At 43.9% G+C, this 17,382-nt stretch overlaps 1 long non-coding RNA gene across 1 annotated transcript in view; it reads left to right on the plus strand.

Moving 5' to 3' along the window:
- LOC146823036 (uncharacterized) overlaps positions 1–17,382 on the plus strand; it is a 137,321-nt gene that overhangs the window by 42,582 nt on the left and 77,357 nt on the right. Inside the window, exon 2 of the long non-coding RNA XR_014962123.1 lies at positions 6,090–6,234. This is a non-coding gene — a long non-coding RNA (uncharacterized LOC146823036). The remainder of the gene's footprint in view (positions 1–6,089; positions 6,235–17,382) is intronic.

The following is a 17,382-nucleotide window of genomic DNA, read 5'->3' on the forward strand; positions in this document are numbered from 1 at the left end:
CAGAACCAACTACCAATCAGTGGGGAGAAGATAGGCATGACGGGTTTCAACGGGGACAAAAGTCAGCACTACCTATCTTTTCACTGCTTGCAAAGACTAGACAGAATATCTCTATTCTTCGTTATTTGTAAGCAGAGAATACCTCCAAAGAACCAATATTGAACAACTAGTGTTCGGACAATCAATCAATCAATCAATCAATGGGAGATAAAGATAGGCATGACGGGTTTCAACGGGGACAAAAGTCAGCATTACCTACCCTTCACTATTTGCAAAGACTAGACAGAATATTTCTATTCTACGTTATTTGCAAACAGAGAATATCTCAAAGAGCACTATTCTTCAAAACAATCAATGTTCGGACAATCAATCAGTGGGGAGATAAAGATAGGCACGACGGGTTTCAACGGGGACAAAAGTCTGCGTTACCTACCCTTCACTATCTGCAAAGGGAGAGAGAGAGAGTATTTCTACTCCTCCCCGTTTGTAGACAGCGAATATCTCAAAGAGAACAATCAATGAGCACAATCAATGAGCAATACTAGTATTCAAAAAAGCTTCGGACAATCAATCAATTATTTTGCAATTTGTCGTGTATCACGACCTTACCCGGACCGCGTGGACAGTTTCTCGTCTTCCGCCTCCAGCGCCCGATCGTCCTCTACTCTCCGTATTTGCCGCGGCACTCCTGATGGTTCCCAGTCAGGACCGTAGATCACTCGAGAGAGGTCTGCTCGGAACCAGTGAAGTTCGGATGATCGGCTGCCAGACGAGGGTCTATTGGGCAGGAGCTCTCCCGATCGTTGCAGTCGTTCACTCTGTCGTCGGGACCTCTCCCACTGGATCCACGTGTCGCTGATGGGCCCCACGTTTGGGACGCCAATTGTTAAATGGTAGCGGCAGTTTCAGTCGATAACCTTTCAAGTATTTGCCCGGCGGTAATCGCCTCTCATACCACTCGATAATTTACCAATGAAAGAGGCAGGCGCCGGAGACTGGAAGGCAGGAAACAAAGTTTTATTCCGTCGGAGCAGAACACATCAGATCAGACAGCAAGGTATCGTCACGAGGTGCTCTAACCGCATCTCTGAGACCTGGTCTCTTATACACCGGTTTATTGCTTTATTACACATAGTACATTCTTGAGATTCTCTTGATGCATGAAAGAACATCCCCTGAAGCCCCGGCTCAGATCCGATCCCACACATAGTTACAGTAGAGGTTCCCACCCTACCCGCAGTGGGAGATGGCTATCGCGCAGCAGGGAATTCCGCCAATTCCCGGGGGTGTGTGCGACCGGCCGGGTCTCAGGGGGTAGGGGCTTTGATCCACTGTAATCCCTTTGATGTGGGGTGTTTCCCTTACAGTAGGGGCAATAAACTGCATCCGTAGGGCTAGGTGATGGCCTGGGACCAGTTCGGACAATGGGGCGCAGAGGAAGGGGGTTATCAAAGGTGCGGCATGACCATGTATGGGATGTCGGTCGGATGTGGTTCCGTAGCAGGGTCGCGCTGAAGGAGAGGGTTTATGGCCCGTGTATGAGAGAGCGGGGGTGGCCGGCGCGCGGGGGGATGTTCGCAGCGCCAGGGGGAAGCGCTGGTGATCGAGAATGAGCGGGGAGAGAGTGGGGTGCCTAAAATGGCGGCCGTGCATTTGCTGTGCGTGGCGCTGGGGAGAGGCAAGATGGCGCAGATAATGTTCAGTTTGCAAGCTAAATTTCCACAATGTCTAATATTTTGATATTCAGCATGGTTCAAATGAATGTTTTGACTTTTATGACTCGAGATCATCAATTAGTACCTGAAACTACTTAGGGTGAAAGAAATCACAAGAACATTTTTGACACAGTTTGATTGAAAAGATTAAAGACAAGTTGTTTTGTTCTCTTCATCCTACTTCGTTTTCTGAAATCATTGATTTAGTGATGTTAATTGAAAACCAATCACAGGAAATACAAAAAGAAAGAAGGAAGTTCCAAAGAAGTTATTCTAATATTATTTGCGTTTCTTAATTTTGTCTACCGGATGTTCTGGAGAACACATTGGCGCCAGAAAAACCTAGGCCTGTTGGGGTGCGTACCACCCTTTGATAGAAAATAAAAATAAAAGCCAGTGTTAGGACTGGTTGTGTCTACATCGTGGTGATGCTGGATGTATGATTCAGATTTGCCCCAATAAAATTCCTTATGTTGCATCCTCTATGAACAGAGCTGACAAACAATTGTTCTGTTTACAAATCACTAAATGGAAGGAAAAGCTCTTAAGACAAATGCATTGCGGATTAATAGCACCAGTGGTATGTTAATTGATTTGAACTGGGCCTCTAAAAATAATGGGGCAAATTTAAAAGCCCCTTGCGACACTTTTGCGTCACTTTTCCCATGTTAAAAGTGATGCAAAAGTGGCGCAAAGGGCTTGTAAATTTGCCCCAATGTTCACTCAAATTTGGGGGCATATCAACAACAACCGCGATAATTATCTCTAAGCGCACTTTGCGCTAGGATAATTATCGCCGGCTAGCGTAAATTTTTATCGCTGAGATAGCGTGCTATTAGCAACGCTTATCTCAATAGCGATAAAAATCCTCACGCTAACAGGCTAACGTGAGATTATCGCTGGAAACCCAGCGATAATCACACGTTACCTTGTTGATAGGGACAGGCAAACTTAGCCATGATATCCTCCTTCCATAGGATATCATGGCTAAGTCGGAAAAATACCAGATGTAAAAAAGCAGCGTTAACCGCGGTTAGCGCTGCTTTTTTAGTCTCTAACAGGGTTAGCGACATTCTTGATAATAGGAGAAATGTCGCTTAGCGACATTTCTCCTATTATTTTACTCTGGAACGCCCCCTTTGCATCTCATTAGAGATGCAAGGGGAAGCGTAGAGTAAAAGGGTGCTAACATGAAAATTTGCATGTTAGCACCCTGTTGTTGATAGGGCGCTAGTTTTATCTCTCCTTTTTTGGCTTTTAAAGCCAAAAAAGCAGAGATAAAGCCCTTGTTGATATGCCCCTAAGTGACCTGGGGGCATATCAACAAGGGGTTTATCTCTGCTTTTTTGGCTTTAAAAGCCAAAAAAGCAGAGATAAACCTAGCACTCTATCAACAACAGGGTGCTAACATGCAAATTTGCATGTTAGCACCCATTTACTCTACACTTCCCCTTGCATCTCTAATGAGATGCAAAGGGGGCGTTCCAGAGTAAAATAATAGGAGAAATGTCGCTAAGCGACATTTCTCCTATTATCAAGAATATCGGTAACCCTGTTAGAGACAAAAAAAGCAGCGCTAACCGCGGTTAACGCTGCTTTTTTACGTCTGGTGTTTTTCTGACTTAGCCATGATATCCTATGGAAGGTGGATATCATGGCTAAGTTTGTCTGTCCCTATCAACAAGCTAACGTGAGATTATCGCTGGGTTTCCAGCGATAACCTCACGTTAGCCACTTAGCCTGAGGATTTTTATCGCTATTGAGATAAGCGTTGCTAATAGCACGCTATCTCAGCGATAAAAATCAACGCTAGCCGGCGATAATTATCCTAGCGCTAAGTGCGCTTAGCGATAATTATCGCCGGTTGTTGTTGATATGCCCTCTGAAGAGTTGATGGTTCTCCACTCACTTCATGTGTGGTTGGCTTGGCCTCTTTGTCATTGCAGTTCTCTTGTGGAGCTCAAACTGAAGTGAATCATCTTGACATTTCTTCATTTAATAATTATGCTATAATATTTAGGATACCTTGGTTAAAGAAAAATAATCCATCGGTCAACTTGTCTACTAGAACAATATCTTTGCTTTCGTAGTTTTGTCATGATCATTTTTATGCTTCCGGAAGGTATTTGTCACCAAATAATGAGATACAATATTTCACATAAAATGTAATTGTGGCTAAATTTCGTATAGTACTACTTCACTACCATGCTTTTTTTCCAGTTCATCGAACAGTCTGGGTTCTAAAATATAAATTGGCTTAACATGGTGATGAACAAAAAAACTCTCTTTTAAGACCAACGTATATATATATATATATATATCACTTAAAAAATGACCAAATAAGCGCTCACTCAGGTGATCATTTGTCGAGCTGAGATTTAATACCAGTTACGGGTTTCGGAGAACCGAGTATCCTTGTTAACTCAGTTCTCCGAAACGCGTAACTGGTATTAAATCTCAGTTCGACAACTGATCCCCCGAGTGAGCGCTTATTTGGTCTCTTTATGTGAAATTAGGGCTGGAAACTTTCACCGGCATCGCGCTCCAACTACCACAGGTGTGGGGGTGGGCGGAAGAAGCATAGCAACTTTTTGATATATATATATATTACCTACTGGCGGTCGCCAGTAGGTAGTTATAGTTAGGACCACGTTTCCATAGGAAATCCGCAACATTCTATTTTGAATAACTTCGGCGCCGGTTGACGAATCCTCGCGAATTTTTCAAAATAGGTGGGGCGCTACGCTCCGCTCCTACCCTGAAAGTCTCGGGGGGATTCGTCAAGCGGGGGCTGAGATAAAAGGGGGGTCCCAAAACGCGTTTTTCCCATGCATTTTTCCATAGGACCTTTAGACACAGCTACAGCCCGAACGGCTGAACAGAATTACTTGAAATTTGGCAGAGAGGTAGTCCTCAGGTCAAGGAAGTGCCTTTTGTAGGTTTGGTGTAAATCTGTTCAGTAGATTCTGAGAAAATAGCCTTTAAATCAATATATATATCTGAGCCAGCTTACGGTGCGCTTACGGTACGCTTACCGTACGCGTACGGTGGCATGCGCGAGCGCGATTCTGATTGGCCCTTAGATCTTAGTAAACATTCGAATCGGTCGAAACCAGGAAGCGGCGGCCGCCATTTTCTCTCTCGCACTCTGAGGGGGGAGCTGATAAACAAATGCCAAAAACATATAAAGGGGCTGTTTAGACAGCGCCCATGCACATAACCATGTTAGTTGAGTCTTCAAAGATCCCCCAAGGCAAAAAACGGTAATTTTTTATTTTTCGAAAATTTCGCCGATTACGCTTACCGTACGCTTACCGTACGCGTACGGTAAAAAATTATTAAAAAAACAAAAACCCACTCTCTCCACCCCGTGTGCAAATGGTGGCCGAAGGCCACCATTTGTGCATGGCATAAAAGAGCACAGCATTTCCCAAAAAAATTTCAACAGATTACCTATCACAAGGAAGCGCATAATATGTCCTCCATGTGCGCACGGTGCGCGAAGCGCATCGTGCGTACATGGCCCATCTAGCGTAACATGGGCACGTGGTGCGCATAGCGCACCGCGTGCCCACCGTGCGTGCACGGCACTAACTGCGTAAAGTGGGCGCGCGGTGCGCGAAGCGCACCGCGCGCGCACGGAACGAACTGCGTTAAGGGGGCGCGCACGCCACGAATGGCGTAAAGTAACTTAGCATTTAAAAAACCGTACAAATTCACTGAAAAAACCATAGGTTTCACACACGTTATAGTTAGGAATTAGCATTTAAAAAACCTTGCAAATTCACTGAAAAAACCATAGGTTTCACACATGTTATAGTTAGCGGAAATTTTACTGATAAAAAACCAATGAAATTCCCCCGTTATAGTTAGTGCAGGAAACTATAACTCACGCGACCGCAATCTTCTGCTGATGACATATGTGTCTTTATGAAAAAAAAATATTTGTAATATATGTATAGCTAAAAATTTATGGAAGAAGACATGGGCAAATAAGTGTCTAAATACAGTATTAGCATCAGCAGAGGATTGCGGTCGCGTGAGTTATAGTTTCCTGCACTAACTATAACGGGGGAATTTCATTGGTTTTTTATCAGTAAAATTTCCGCTAACTATAACATGTGTGAAACCTATGGTTTTTTCAGTGAATATAAATATAGACATGTACACACAAATTAAACGTTTTCTTGAGTTCCATATACCTATATACCTGTGCAAATGGGTCTTTTGCAAATCATAAAAATGCATCACAAAATAAAAATCAAAGAAACTGTTATGAATAAAGCTCCTATAACAACTCGCTCGCCCCTTTCATTTCAACAAACTATGCATGATTGATTAAGTGTGTCTGCATCTTGTATATTCCTTTCACAGGTATTTGGAGGCATTGAAGGAGTCGACCATTTGCATAATGACGTGATCTCAGCAGTCCAGGAACATGTTAATGTGATGGACGGTACACAGGGAACCTCAGCAGTGACAAAGCATTTGAAAAGAAGGAATAACTCAAGGAGATGAGGTAAATACGATTATTTTTATTCTCACCTGCCTAGAAGAAGCGAAACCACTGGGAGTCCATTTGTTGGAGAGAGATGGGTGTGGCCTCATGCAGGCATTGAGAGGGCTGAAAAGGTACAGCACATTGCACCCAACAGGAATGCCATTAGCTGGACTGGGCATCATCCGCCTGGAGCAAAGGAGACAAGGGGAAGCAGTGCATCTTTAGTCTGTGAATTTGTAGAACCAGGCATAGCTGAAAAGAGAAAATAATGCTGCCTGCCTGTATCTTGACAGACTTTGTCGCTATTCATTATGATTAAATATTGTAGTAGCATTGGAAACCCACTCAAGCGTGGGACTAGAAAGATGTGTAGTGAATGTTCATCAGGACTGGGTTCATGCCAGATATTAATGATACCCACCTAATATTAATGTACACATAGAGAATCTACATAGAAAATCAGTTGATGGTCTGACAATCCAGCATACATCCCCCCCTCCTGGACCAGCATGGCATACCTGTCCTGGAAGGATTCTAGCAAATCTCAGAAAACATACTCTTCACAAACCACCATCGCCCTGGGATGTTGTGAGCTGTAAAGAATGTAAACACTCACATCATATAGGTGGTTAAGGGTTACCTGTGTCTGGAGAAGTGACAAGAATATGTTTTTCTGAATTATGCTTTTCCTGATTGATGGCTCAGAATTTATCATTTCGGGAACGTGCGTTTCGGCTTACTGTATGGTGAAAGTGAGTACCACATGCCTGTATCGTAGAGCCGTCAAGTATACTGGCAGCAGTGCAGCCGAAATGAACACTTGCTCACATGCTTGTTTGGACAACAGACTAACAGTATTTTTCAAACGCAAACACCCGAAATTTGGACTTGTAAATAGATTTTAGCATGGATTGTATGGTTTCCATTGTTTCTGAATGCACACCGTGTTTGAGAGGGGCCCACTAGCTCCTGATACAAACCCAGTACATTCTTTTAAATAAGTTTAAGACACAACTTTTCAGATCACCACTACAGGATTAACAAATGAGTTCTTCATTCAATGGCACAAGTTGCAACAAAGCAGTAGAGGGGATGTTTTCTCTGTTGAGTATGTGAGTGCTTAAACCATTAGCATAGGAATGAAGGGGTGGGAGGGTAATGGAGAGTCACAACACATTACCGCTAAAGTTTTGGGATTTCAGATTCATGGACATTTAATGCTTCATGTATGTCACTTGAGTCGAAATGGATGCAAACTCCATAGTGTGAGCTTGGCAATCTTGCCCTCTCCTTTTCTGCAGGACTGGTTAACATTGATGGGTTGAAAGTGTATGGGTGGAGCCTCTAACATTGGGTGTAGACCATGATGGGTGGGGACATTTACAGACACAGATTTGTGTGGCAAGGGGATATAAGGGTGAAGGAATTTCCTGGGGCCACTTTCCTCTGCCTCCCAGGCAGCAGAACCAATGCTGCATGCTTACCTATATTCAGTGTGCTACTGCTGTCTGGCTACAGAATGTACTAGATGCAGAGTGTTGTAATATGTGTGGAAAGGAGCCGGCATAGTGGGTGACCCTGTGGCATGGAGCAGGTTGTAGAGCCACTAATACAGAGCACTCCATAGGAACTGTGGAACTGAACTGGCTGTAGGACTGTGAAATGGGGTTGCTGCATGGAACGTCACATGGAGCTTTCTAAAAGGACTGTGGAGTGGAACATGCTGCAGTGACTCTTTGATGAAGGTGGCTGCAACGAATGTGGGATTGAGCACCTGATACTTTGGTGTAGGTCTCTGTCCATGCCTTTTGGCAAGCATCCTTGGGTGCACTTCCATCTTTAGACTTGGTGAAGGATTTTGGACTCTCCTGGGGATGTCAGCATGCATAAAAGAGGACCAGACATAAACGTGTACATTTGTGATGTTCCTATGCCCGTGATAGGTAGTTCCCAGTCAGGAAATGCAATATATTTGCTCCTGTCTAAGCTAGGATGAGGCATGTTTCCAGGGTGGGAATGAGGAGGGAACACTGGCGCCGTGGCCAGGGTGACTGACTCGGGAATCTAGGGATCATGGTTCGATCCCCGGCGCCGGAGGCAGATTAGCCCACCACCATGTGACTCTGGGCAATAGCTTGCTTAATCTTCCCAACGGCCCCCTGCGCCTAGAGACCCTTACGGGTGATTGCTTTCACTTTACAAATGTGGATTATTATATGCAAGGGCCGTTTAAGAGAAGCGATTTCTCGACATCAAAAAATAATTCCTCCACCGGAAAAAGATTTATGTAAGAAGGTTTTTCTACTTGGGGGAAATGCTTCATGCACAAACATTACACATGTGAGTACTCTTGGAAATGTATGGTTATCACACTTTTTGATGAGTATGGCTATTTGTGAATCCCTTAAAACTTGAACTTTGTTCCAAATGTCAAAACAATCCTAAAGTAGAAAATATCTGACTCTTTTTACAATCATTTTCTTGAATCTAAACGTATATGTGCAACTTAGAGAGAAGATAACTGCATATATAAAGCTAACACTATATTAATGATATAAGTGTAATATTTTTTTAATTACAGAGGTTTACCCAAGGTCAGTGGGAGCTTCTAGCCCATCTGCTGGTTCTTCCCTGGAAGGGGCATGCTACCTCCTTCTCTCAGCATGAATGCTGTTCTCAATCCTGTCAATTCCAGGTTTATGGGTCGCACAACGTGCTCACCCTTTAGGGCCCTATGTAAGGTCTCACTGACTATATCCATTCTTGCCTGACACCATGTATGGCTTCCAGCACCAAGGCACAGTGAGACCCACCAATAACATGTTTTAATCTCCTTATTACAAGACATACCTGGTGCCCAAGAAGGAATACTGCAGAGCTTCACATTCTGTCCCAGTGGCATGTGGTGCATGTTGGAGGGACACCCAACGGCAGACTGGAACAGAAAATAGGCCCAAGCATCAAAATAAAAGTGTTTGCTATTAGGTAGTCAGCTAGCTCAAGATGTAATCCATGTATGTAAATTTGGGGCAGTATTGAACTTGTAAGGACACACATGTATAAGTGTTTTGCAAGGTATGGAAGATTGCATGGATTTGAGTTAGCTGCATGCATTGTTTGCACTAATAGCAGGGAGATGTACAGCAAATTCCGACCAGCGAGATCATAAAACAGGCCCAGAAACAGCCAAAAAATAGCCTACACGCTGACCTGTCAGTCCAGCCTTACATGCACTGACTGATTGTCCTATAAGCCAGTCTGACCCTAGGAACACCAGCAGCACTGATCAGCACTACTGCCACTATGGAAGACTGGGGTCCAGCCACAAAAGCCACACGAGTCAGCGGATATGTGTATAGGGAATATATATTAACATATGATCGGTCCCAAAAGGGTTGCATTTAACGGACCACCAGACTTCAATCTGGCTTTGAGACATGATAGTCGCAATTGATGACCTTCGTCATGGTTCTGCAGAGGGGACCGGTGTTTTGCCTTCTTCAAATCCCAAAGTCTGATGTATGGATAATAAATGGTAACAGACAGGGGAAGGGGTCTGCTCCGCCTGATAGAGACACAAAGCTGCTAAATGGACATTTTCTTCTCTTCTCGACCACTATGAGGACATTAGGGTGTACTAGAAATACTAGAACCTTCTTTCATTGATATGAGCTCTTCAGCGGGCTAAGTGGAAGGCTTACTGAAAGAATCTCAGTAACTCAGTGTTAAGGCATTTTCAATCTTGCTCCTGTGCTTTTTGTGGCAGGGTCTCATCCTCAGCTTGCAGTGAGGCACCTGCTGTTGTGTGCAGATTTAGATTCCATATATAGGTTTCCCAATTTATGCCCTTATATAGGTACAATTCACATTGCCCTTATTTGGACATAGAAATCCATCCCTTATTTAGACATTGTCCGTACAAACCAAATACAGGCATGGACACCTACATCCGTCCATCCACATCACAATGATTTCTTGGAAAACCAGACCCTTAAGCCTTTAGGAATTTCCCTCAGCTTGAAAATTGATTTTTCCATGAACTCATTAAGTATGCATGAACATCTATTCCTTAGGGTCTCATTCATGACGTTCCTCTGCCCGACTTTTATGTCAATACTGGCATTCCTAGACACCTCCAAAGTATAAATATACCAGCACTTGCCCTGGCAAATTGCGGCTCCCGGAGGATTCGATCCAACCCAGACTACACGGTTTGCCATGGCAAGTTCGGAAGGAGATCGAGTTCCAGCCTGATGCACTGACCTGACACTGCCATCCTCCTCGCAGAGAATTCAGCTCCAGTGCTCTCTGACTTCCCTTGCCGGGGGTTAGACTATCGAGTCCAGAAAAGAGATTCCAACCACTCTCACTCTCAGGTATAGAGCTGACTAGAACTTAGAGAAACTTTTGGCAACTCTTTGCTAAACGAAGTAGCACCTACTTCAAACCTCGTACTGCACTTAGGTGAGGTACACTGGGGTAGAACAATTTAGAAGCATCAGATGAGTATCACATTTTAGCATTATGTTATTTATGTATGTATTTTGATTAATATATGTCATAGCTTCAAACCATGCTATTGCAGTATTATTTTATCTTACTGCTAACCTCGTACATATTGTACTTCGCAGTCTGTCTTACGATTGTAGCAATTCATATCTCTTGCATGAGAAATAAGTCTGTTCAATAAACCCTTTTATTCAAACGCCCGTCTCCCTATTTCTGTGCAACTCTGTAGAAACGAAGCATGCACGATAGACTGTGAGAAACTGTTATCTATTGTTTCCACGATTCTGAGACTGTTCCGATTCTAAAGGGAAACAAAGTTGTCATGTTTATGTGGTTGTCAGAGACTAATCCCTTCTTGTATATTCGAGAAGTTTCTAGTGACCTCTGAGTTAGCTGGCACACAAAAGTAATTAAGTTTAATATACTCAATAGAGACATACTGACCTTAGTCCTATGTCAAATCTATAGTGTATGTTATTCCAATGCGCAGAGCCTATCAGGGATATAGGAACTACACTACATGGCACCCAACGGTTTGGTAAGCCACTAATTTAACGCTAGATACTGAAGTAACTCAGTTGTACTTTTCTCAGAGACCCTCTACTCATAAAACTCCATAAGACGTCTGGAGTGGGTAGGGATAATATCCGCCATAGCTGAGTAGGACGAAAGTCCTATGTATTAGCCGTTTGGTTTTGTTCAACGTTGAAAGGATACAGTGTTCCAAAATATTGCGCACCTTATCTTTATTCCCTTGAAATTTGCTCTGCATTTTTCATTTCAACATGTCGGAAAACGGCACAAACACAGATGCTGGTGGGGCTGTAGCCGACCAAGTCGCAGCAGATTTTAATCGCACAGGTTTTCAAGAAACCGACGAGGATGCTATAAACATCCATCCAAATTTAAGGAGAGCCATCACTCTAAAACTTATAAAACATGGTCTAACACCAAGAGGTGGTAGAGCAGTTTTTGTGATAAAGGCACATGAATCTCACCAGACAGAGGTATTCTACTCATGGATAGTATTCCCAGAATCAAATCCAGTACCACACTTGTTTCACTTCTACAAAGAAGATGAACCACCTGAGGAATATATTCATTTCAAGGATATTGAAATTCCACTCACATACCAGGAGCACGAGCTCTGGTTGAAAGGGGCCCTAAAACATTACAATCACATTACCAGGCTCGGTCCACTAGGTAGACCAGGAGTAACATGGCCGATTTTAGCCGACTACACACCTCATCCTGACATTGAAGAAATGTCAGATGTGGATCTACTCGCTCAACTCAAGGAGCTAATCAAAATTTATAGACAATTGGTTCAATATGTCATGCAGACTTTCACAGTCCAACCACCATTAACAATTCAAAATCCGGCTGCTGCCTCGTCCTACTTTGTCACCCTTGGGGACTTCAATTTTCATTTTGACGACCCCAATGACGTAGTGGCAAGGGAGCTTGTAAGCTCGCTTGGTGCACTGGACCTTCATCTTGTTAATACGGGAGCTACCCATAACAGAGGCCATCAGCTTGATGCAGTTTTTGCTAACTCTGTGAACTTGCAGGCTCTCCAGATGTTGGCTCTCCCCTGGACTGATCACCATCTTGTTCCGTTTAGCTGGCTGCTGGGGAACCGCAGAGACCCCGCTCCTAGACAACATACTGTGGAACGACTTTGGTCGAAGCTCCCGGTGGACAGTTGGGCGGAAGAGCTATCTAGAACCTGTCCTCACCTCACAGATGACCCCAACACTGCTGACCAGCTCTTGGGCAAATGGCTTACCAACTCTCTGGACTTACTGATCCCAAATAAAAGAAGGCTTGTCAGGGAGAGAAGAATTGGCTCTGCCCCCTGGTATACCCCCGAACTTGGGTGCATCAGAACCTCTTGTAAAAGGCTTGAACGTGCCTGGAGGAGAGAGCGGACGGAAGAAAGCCGGGCCAATTATAAAAGGGAACTAAGGAAATATAAAAGCGCACTGAAGGACGCTAAAAAGACTTTCTTTAGCGACCGGATTGAGAGAGCAAGCAATTCTTCAGGAGAATCGTTTAAAATCTTCAAGGAACTTCTGAAAGCCCCGGTCCCTCCAGTGTTGCACGATAATCCCAAAGAAAAATGTGAGGAACTGGCCAGCTTCTTCCACTCTAAAATAGAGAAAACATTATCCTCCTTGCCTACTATCCCTCAAAGCGATGAATCGGTTGCTAGTCCTACAAGTTGCCTGATTGAGCTAGCGTCTTTTGGCCCCTTTTCGGAAGAGGAGGTCATAAAAGTCCTGTTAGAGATGAAGAGTGGCTCCCCGAGTGACCCAGTCCCCATAAAACATCTTAAACTCGTGGCTAACATCTTGTCAACTCCTCTGACTGACCTCTTGAACCTTTCACTTACGCAGGGCATAGTGCCCCAGAGATGGAAAAAGGCCGTGGTGAAGGCCTTATTGAAAAAGCCAGGAATGGACTCATCCAACTTGACCAACTTTAGGCCAATTTCACTTCTGCCTGGTTTCTCAAAAATTGCAGAGAAGCTGGTTAACCGTCAGCTCTCTCACCATCTTGAGTCTAACCACCTGCTAGGAGACTCCCAGACTGGTTTCCGTCCCGGCCATGGAACAGACACTGCCTTGCTGGCAGTAGTGGAGGAGGCAAGGAGCACTCTAGATACAGGAGGGTCAGTGGCAGTGATCCTCCTGGACTTGAGTGCTGCCTTTGACACTGTGAGTCATCAAGTGCTCCTCCAACGTCTGTCAGAGGTAGGTGTCTCAGGGACGGCCCTGAAATGGTTGGGATCTTTTCTATCTGACCGTTTCTACCAAGTCTGGGAGGGGTCAGAGCAATCTGCCATAATCCCTCTTCAATGTGGAGTCCCGCAGGGCTCATCGCTGAGCCCTACTCTATTTAATATATATATGACTCCACTTGAAAGAGTGGTCGCCCCCTCGGGGGTGAAGATCATCAGCTATGCTGATGATACTCAGCTGGTGGTCGGCCTCACTCAGCTGGCGGAACAACCTGAGGTTTTACACGACTGCCTCGCCAATGTTTATCGTTGGATGTCTATCTCTGCCTTAAAGCTCAATGGAGGTAAAACCGAGCTGATGCTCCTGGGCAATCCCAGTCCCTCCATTATTGCGACCGGTTGGCCCCGGTCTCTTGGTGACCCACCATCCCCCAAGAAGGAGATCAAGTCCTTGGGAGTATGGTTGGAAGAAGATCTGTCCTTCAGGACTCATGCCAGGAAGACCGCAGGGGTTTGCTTTGGCTTACTAAAATCAGCCCGAAAGGTGCTACCTTTGCTTCCTGATCCAGCAAGGAAGCTGTTGATACGTGGCCTAATTCTATCGAGGCTCGATTATGGGAATGCGCTGTTTCTCGGTGCCCCCGAAGCGACCTTCAAAACTCTCCAACAGGTGCAAAACGCAGCTGCGAGAATCCTTATGGATGTTCCCAGAAGGCAGTCTGCTGCTCCTGCCCTCAGAGCGCTTCACTGGCTCCCCGTGAAGGAGCGGGTGAAATTTAAGGCGCTATGTACTGCCCATAAAATTCTACATGGCAAAGGCCCCCCTATCCTTGCTAATATGGCCCGTCCCTATAAACCCCCACGTCTGCTGCGCTCGGACCAAAAACACCTTCTGCAGTCAGCCAGAGTAAGAAAAGCTCGTTCTGGGGGTAGGCGTTTCTCGGTGCAGGTGGCGTCTCTTTGGAACTCTCTGCCCCTCAGGATTCGCTCAGAGCCCAAGATCCTACCATTTAGGAAACTTCTTAAGACCCACTTGTTTCCACAGTAGTGATTAGCTGAGTCTCCCCTCTGGTCTGTTGCGCCGGGACGCCCCTGGGTAAGCTGAGCGCATTATAAATTTCATATTATTATTATTATTATTATTATATTATTAAAATCCAGCCCCTCATCAGGGGAATACACTAAAAATTACTCCACATACTTTACATGCAGTCATGGGTAAAATGCCTACAAAACATGAACAAATTCCATTCTGGATAGCTCAAAAAATTACTCAAATCGAATCAGTATTTCCTAATACTAGCCCTTATGAGAAACACAGAATTCTAACAATCTGTTTACCAATGGGGATCACACCACATCTGGAAGACTGCACCTCTTGGGGCACAGTCTTTTCTGCTATCTACACAAAAACACATGAGACAAAAGAAGTGGGAAAATAGTAAACAGAATTCCAAAGAGAAGCGTTCTCATTCCCGAGGCAGGTCTCCTCCACAGAAGGAGCCCTCTAAAAGGAGGTACAACCTCAGGAATAGGGATAATTTGAAAAAACCTGACAGATATCAAGATAATGATACACGTTCCTCTCATACCTTTCAGATATCATCACAGACATCCGAAAGAAGAGGACGGTCAGAAAACAAGGAAGAACGTGTGAAGTCCAAAGACGATCAACACGTTCAGAAAAATAAAGCTAAACCTCAATTCTCCAAGAAAAAGGTAGCAGGTCTGAAGATCAGACATGCCGAGAATACTGAGAACCCAACTCAGGAACGGAGAGTGGGCCCAGACCATGCTGGACAGTGCAGCAGAAGTTTCAATAGCTCGCCAGAACCTGAAGGGACGTCTGGAGACAGTGGACTTGAATGAAGACATACAAGTTGAGAATGTAGACACCAGGGTTAGTTCTCCACATAGGTTATATGAAATAACACTCCGAATGGAGGGAGACATACCAAGAAAAGTGAAAGAACTCTTTTGGGAGCATCTTTCAAAGGGTTACGATATACTTCTAGCAGAACAGGACTGGCCACCAGAGTTTGTTAGGGAGTTCCCACATGGCGAGGCCATAATTATGCCTGCCTTCTCCAACCATATTTCAGTTCATTTAAAATATACATTAGCCAGAAAATGGGCAGTAGCCCAAGCCCCAGCACTGCATAAAAATCATGTAGGATGGGATGAGGACTCACCTCACCATAAAATCCAGTTAAAAAATCAACCAACTGCACAAAGGCAGTACCCAGTTAAGCAAGAAGCTAAAAAACAGGTCAGGGAGAGCTTAGATCAACTTGAATATCAGGAGGTGATTAAAACATGCACCTCATCAATGAACAATCCTTTGTTTCCTGTCTCCAAACCAGACAATACCAGACACTTAAATTCTTGTTGCAAAACATTTGCAGTGCAAAATGCACAAAGTACTGCATTAATGAATAACATTGTGCGTAAAAAATATAAAACCACATTAGATATTTCAAATGGTTTCTTTTGTCAAAATATTGCACCAGAATTCTGATATTTGACCGCTTTCTCAATAATGGGGACTCAGGGTCAATTTTGTCGACTGCCCCAGGGATTCAAAAACAGCCCGGGGTTATTCTCAGCAAGAGTAACAGAGTTACTACAAACTTATGATGACGAAGCATTGTCATATGTCGATGATATCTATCTGACAGACGATGACCTGGATAAGCACTTGAACAGGGTAAGCACCATAATATTGGGCTTCGCCTCAGAGGGTTACAAATTCAACTTTAAAAAGTCAAGAATTGCCCACCTCAACGTCCTTTTCCTAGGATATGAACTATCAAGTGAAGGTAAAAGCCTGGCAGCCAACTTTTTAGAAAAGTGTGCGTTGCTCCAACCTCCAAAAACGCTGAAAAATTTATAGCCGATTCTAGGTTTCCTGAATTTTGGAAGAACTTACATTTTAAACTACGCAGAAAGGGTTAAACCTCTCTACGAATTAATCAAACCTGATTTTAAAATCACACATTGGACACAAAAACACACAGAAATTTTGTGTTCACTTCAAACAGGCATGTTAGCAACAAACTACTTGCAAACACACGCAAACATACGCAACTTAGTGATCCGAATAATTCTGGGTCAATGCGGGTTCACCTACTTAACTTTTAATGAAGGTGAAAAAGTACCCATTGCATACAAATCCCACTTGTATACACAAGCAGAAATGAAATTCACTTCTACAGAAAAAATTCTGACAGCAGTTCAAACATCTGTAGCAAAAGAAAGAGCCCTAGCACAGGGGAAACGCATTATGGTCGTGACTCCTGTACCAGCCTTAGAGGCAGTCACAAAGGCTATCATTCCAAATGCAAAAGCTTTACATCCAAGATGGATACAATGGGTTTAATTCTCTTGCTGCAACTGATGTTGAATACGTTTTTGATCCATATTTAAAAACACAAGCATTCATGCAATATGAACACGAATGTCCTCTGCCTACTTAAATGCTCCCTCTTGACCAATACAAATTTATATTTATACTGACGGATCTGCACAGCCCGCTACGGGGAGTAAACAATCTTACAGTGCAGCGTGTGCTATCGTTAAAGGTCGCATGCGAGATGGCAAATTCACACCAATGGTCACAAAAACACAATCTCTAGGAGATTATACATCTCAGCGAGCTGAACAACAAGCATTTAAGATGGCACTTGAAAATACAGATCGTGAATTCCCCACACTGATAGTGTGCGATTCTTTTTACTGTGTTCAATTTTACAATGAATATTTACAGAATTGGATTCAAAATGGATTCAAAAATGCAAAAGGTGGCACAATCAAGCACAAATTGCTTTGGGAACAAGTAGATCAGTTGCGAAACGGACTACAGAACACTCACATGATAACCACGCTGAGTCACCAACGTGATGGCGTTCACGTTG

This window comes from Triturus cristatus, chromosome 5_2 (genome assembly GCF_964204655.1).
Source record: "Triturus cristatus chromosome 5_2, aTriCri1.1, whole genome shotgun sequence".
In the NCBI taxonomy this organism is placed as follows: Eukaryota; Metazoa; Chordata; class Amphibia; order Caudata; family Salamandridae; genus Triturus; species Triturus cristatus.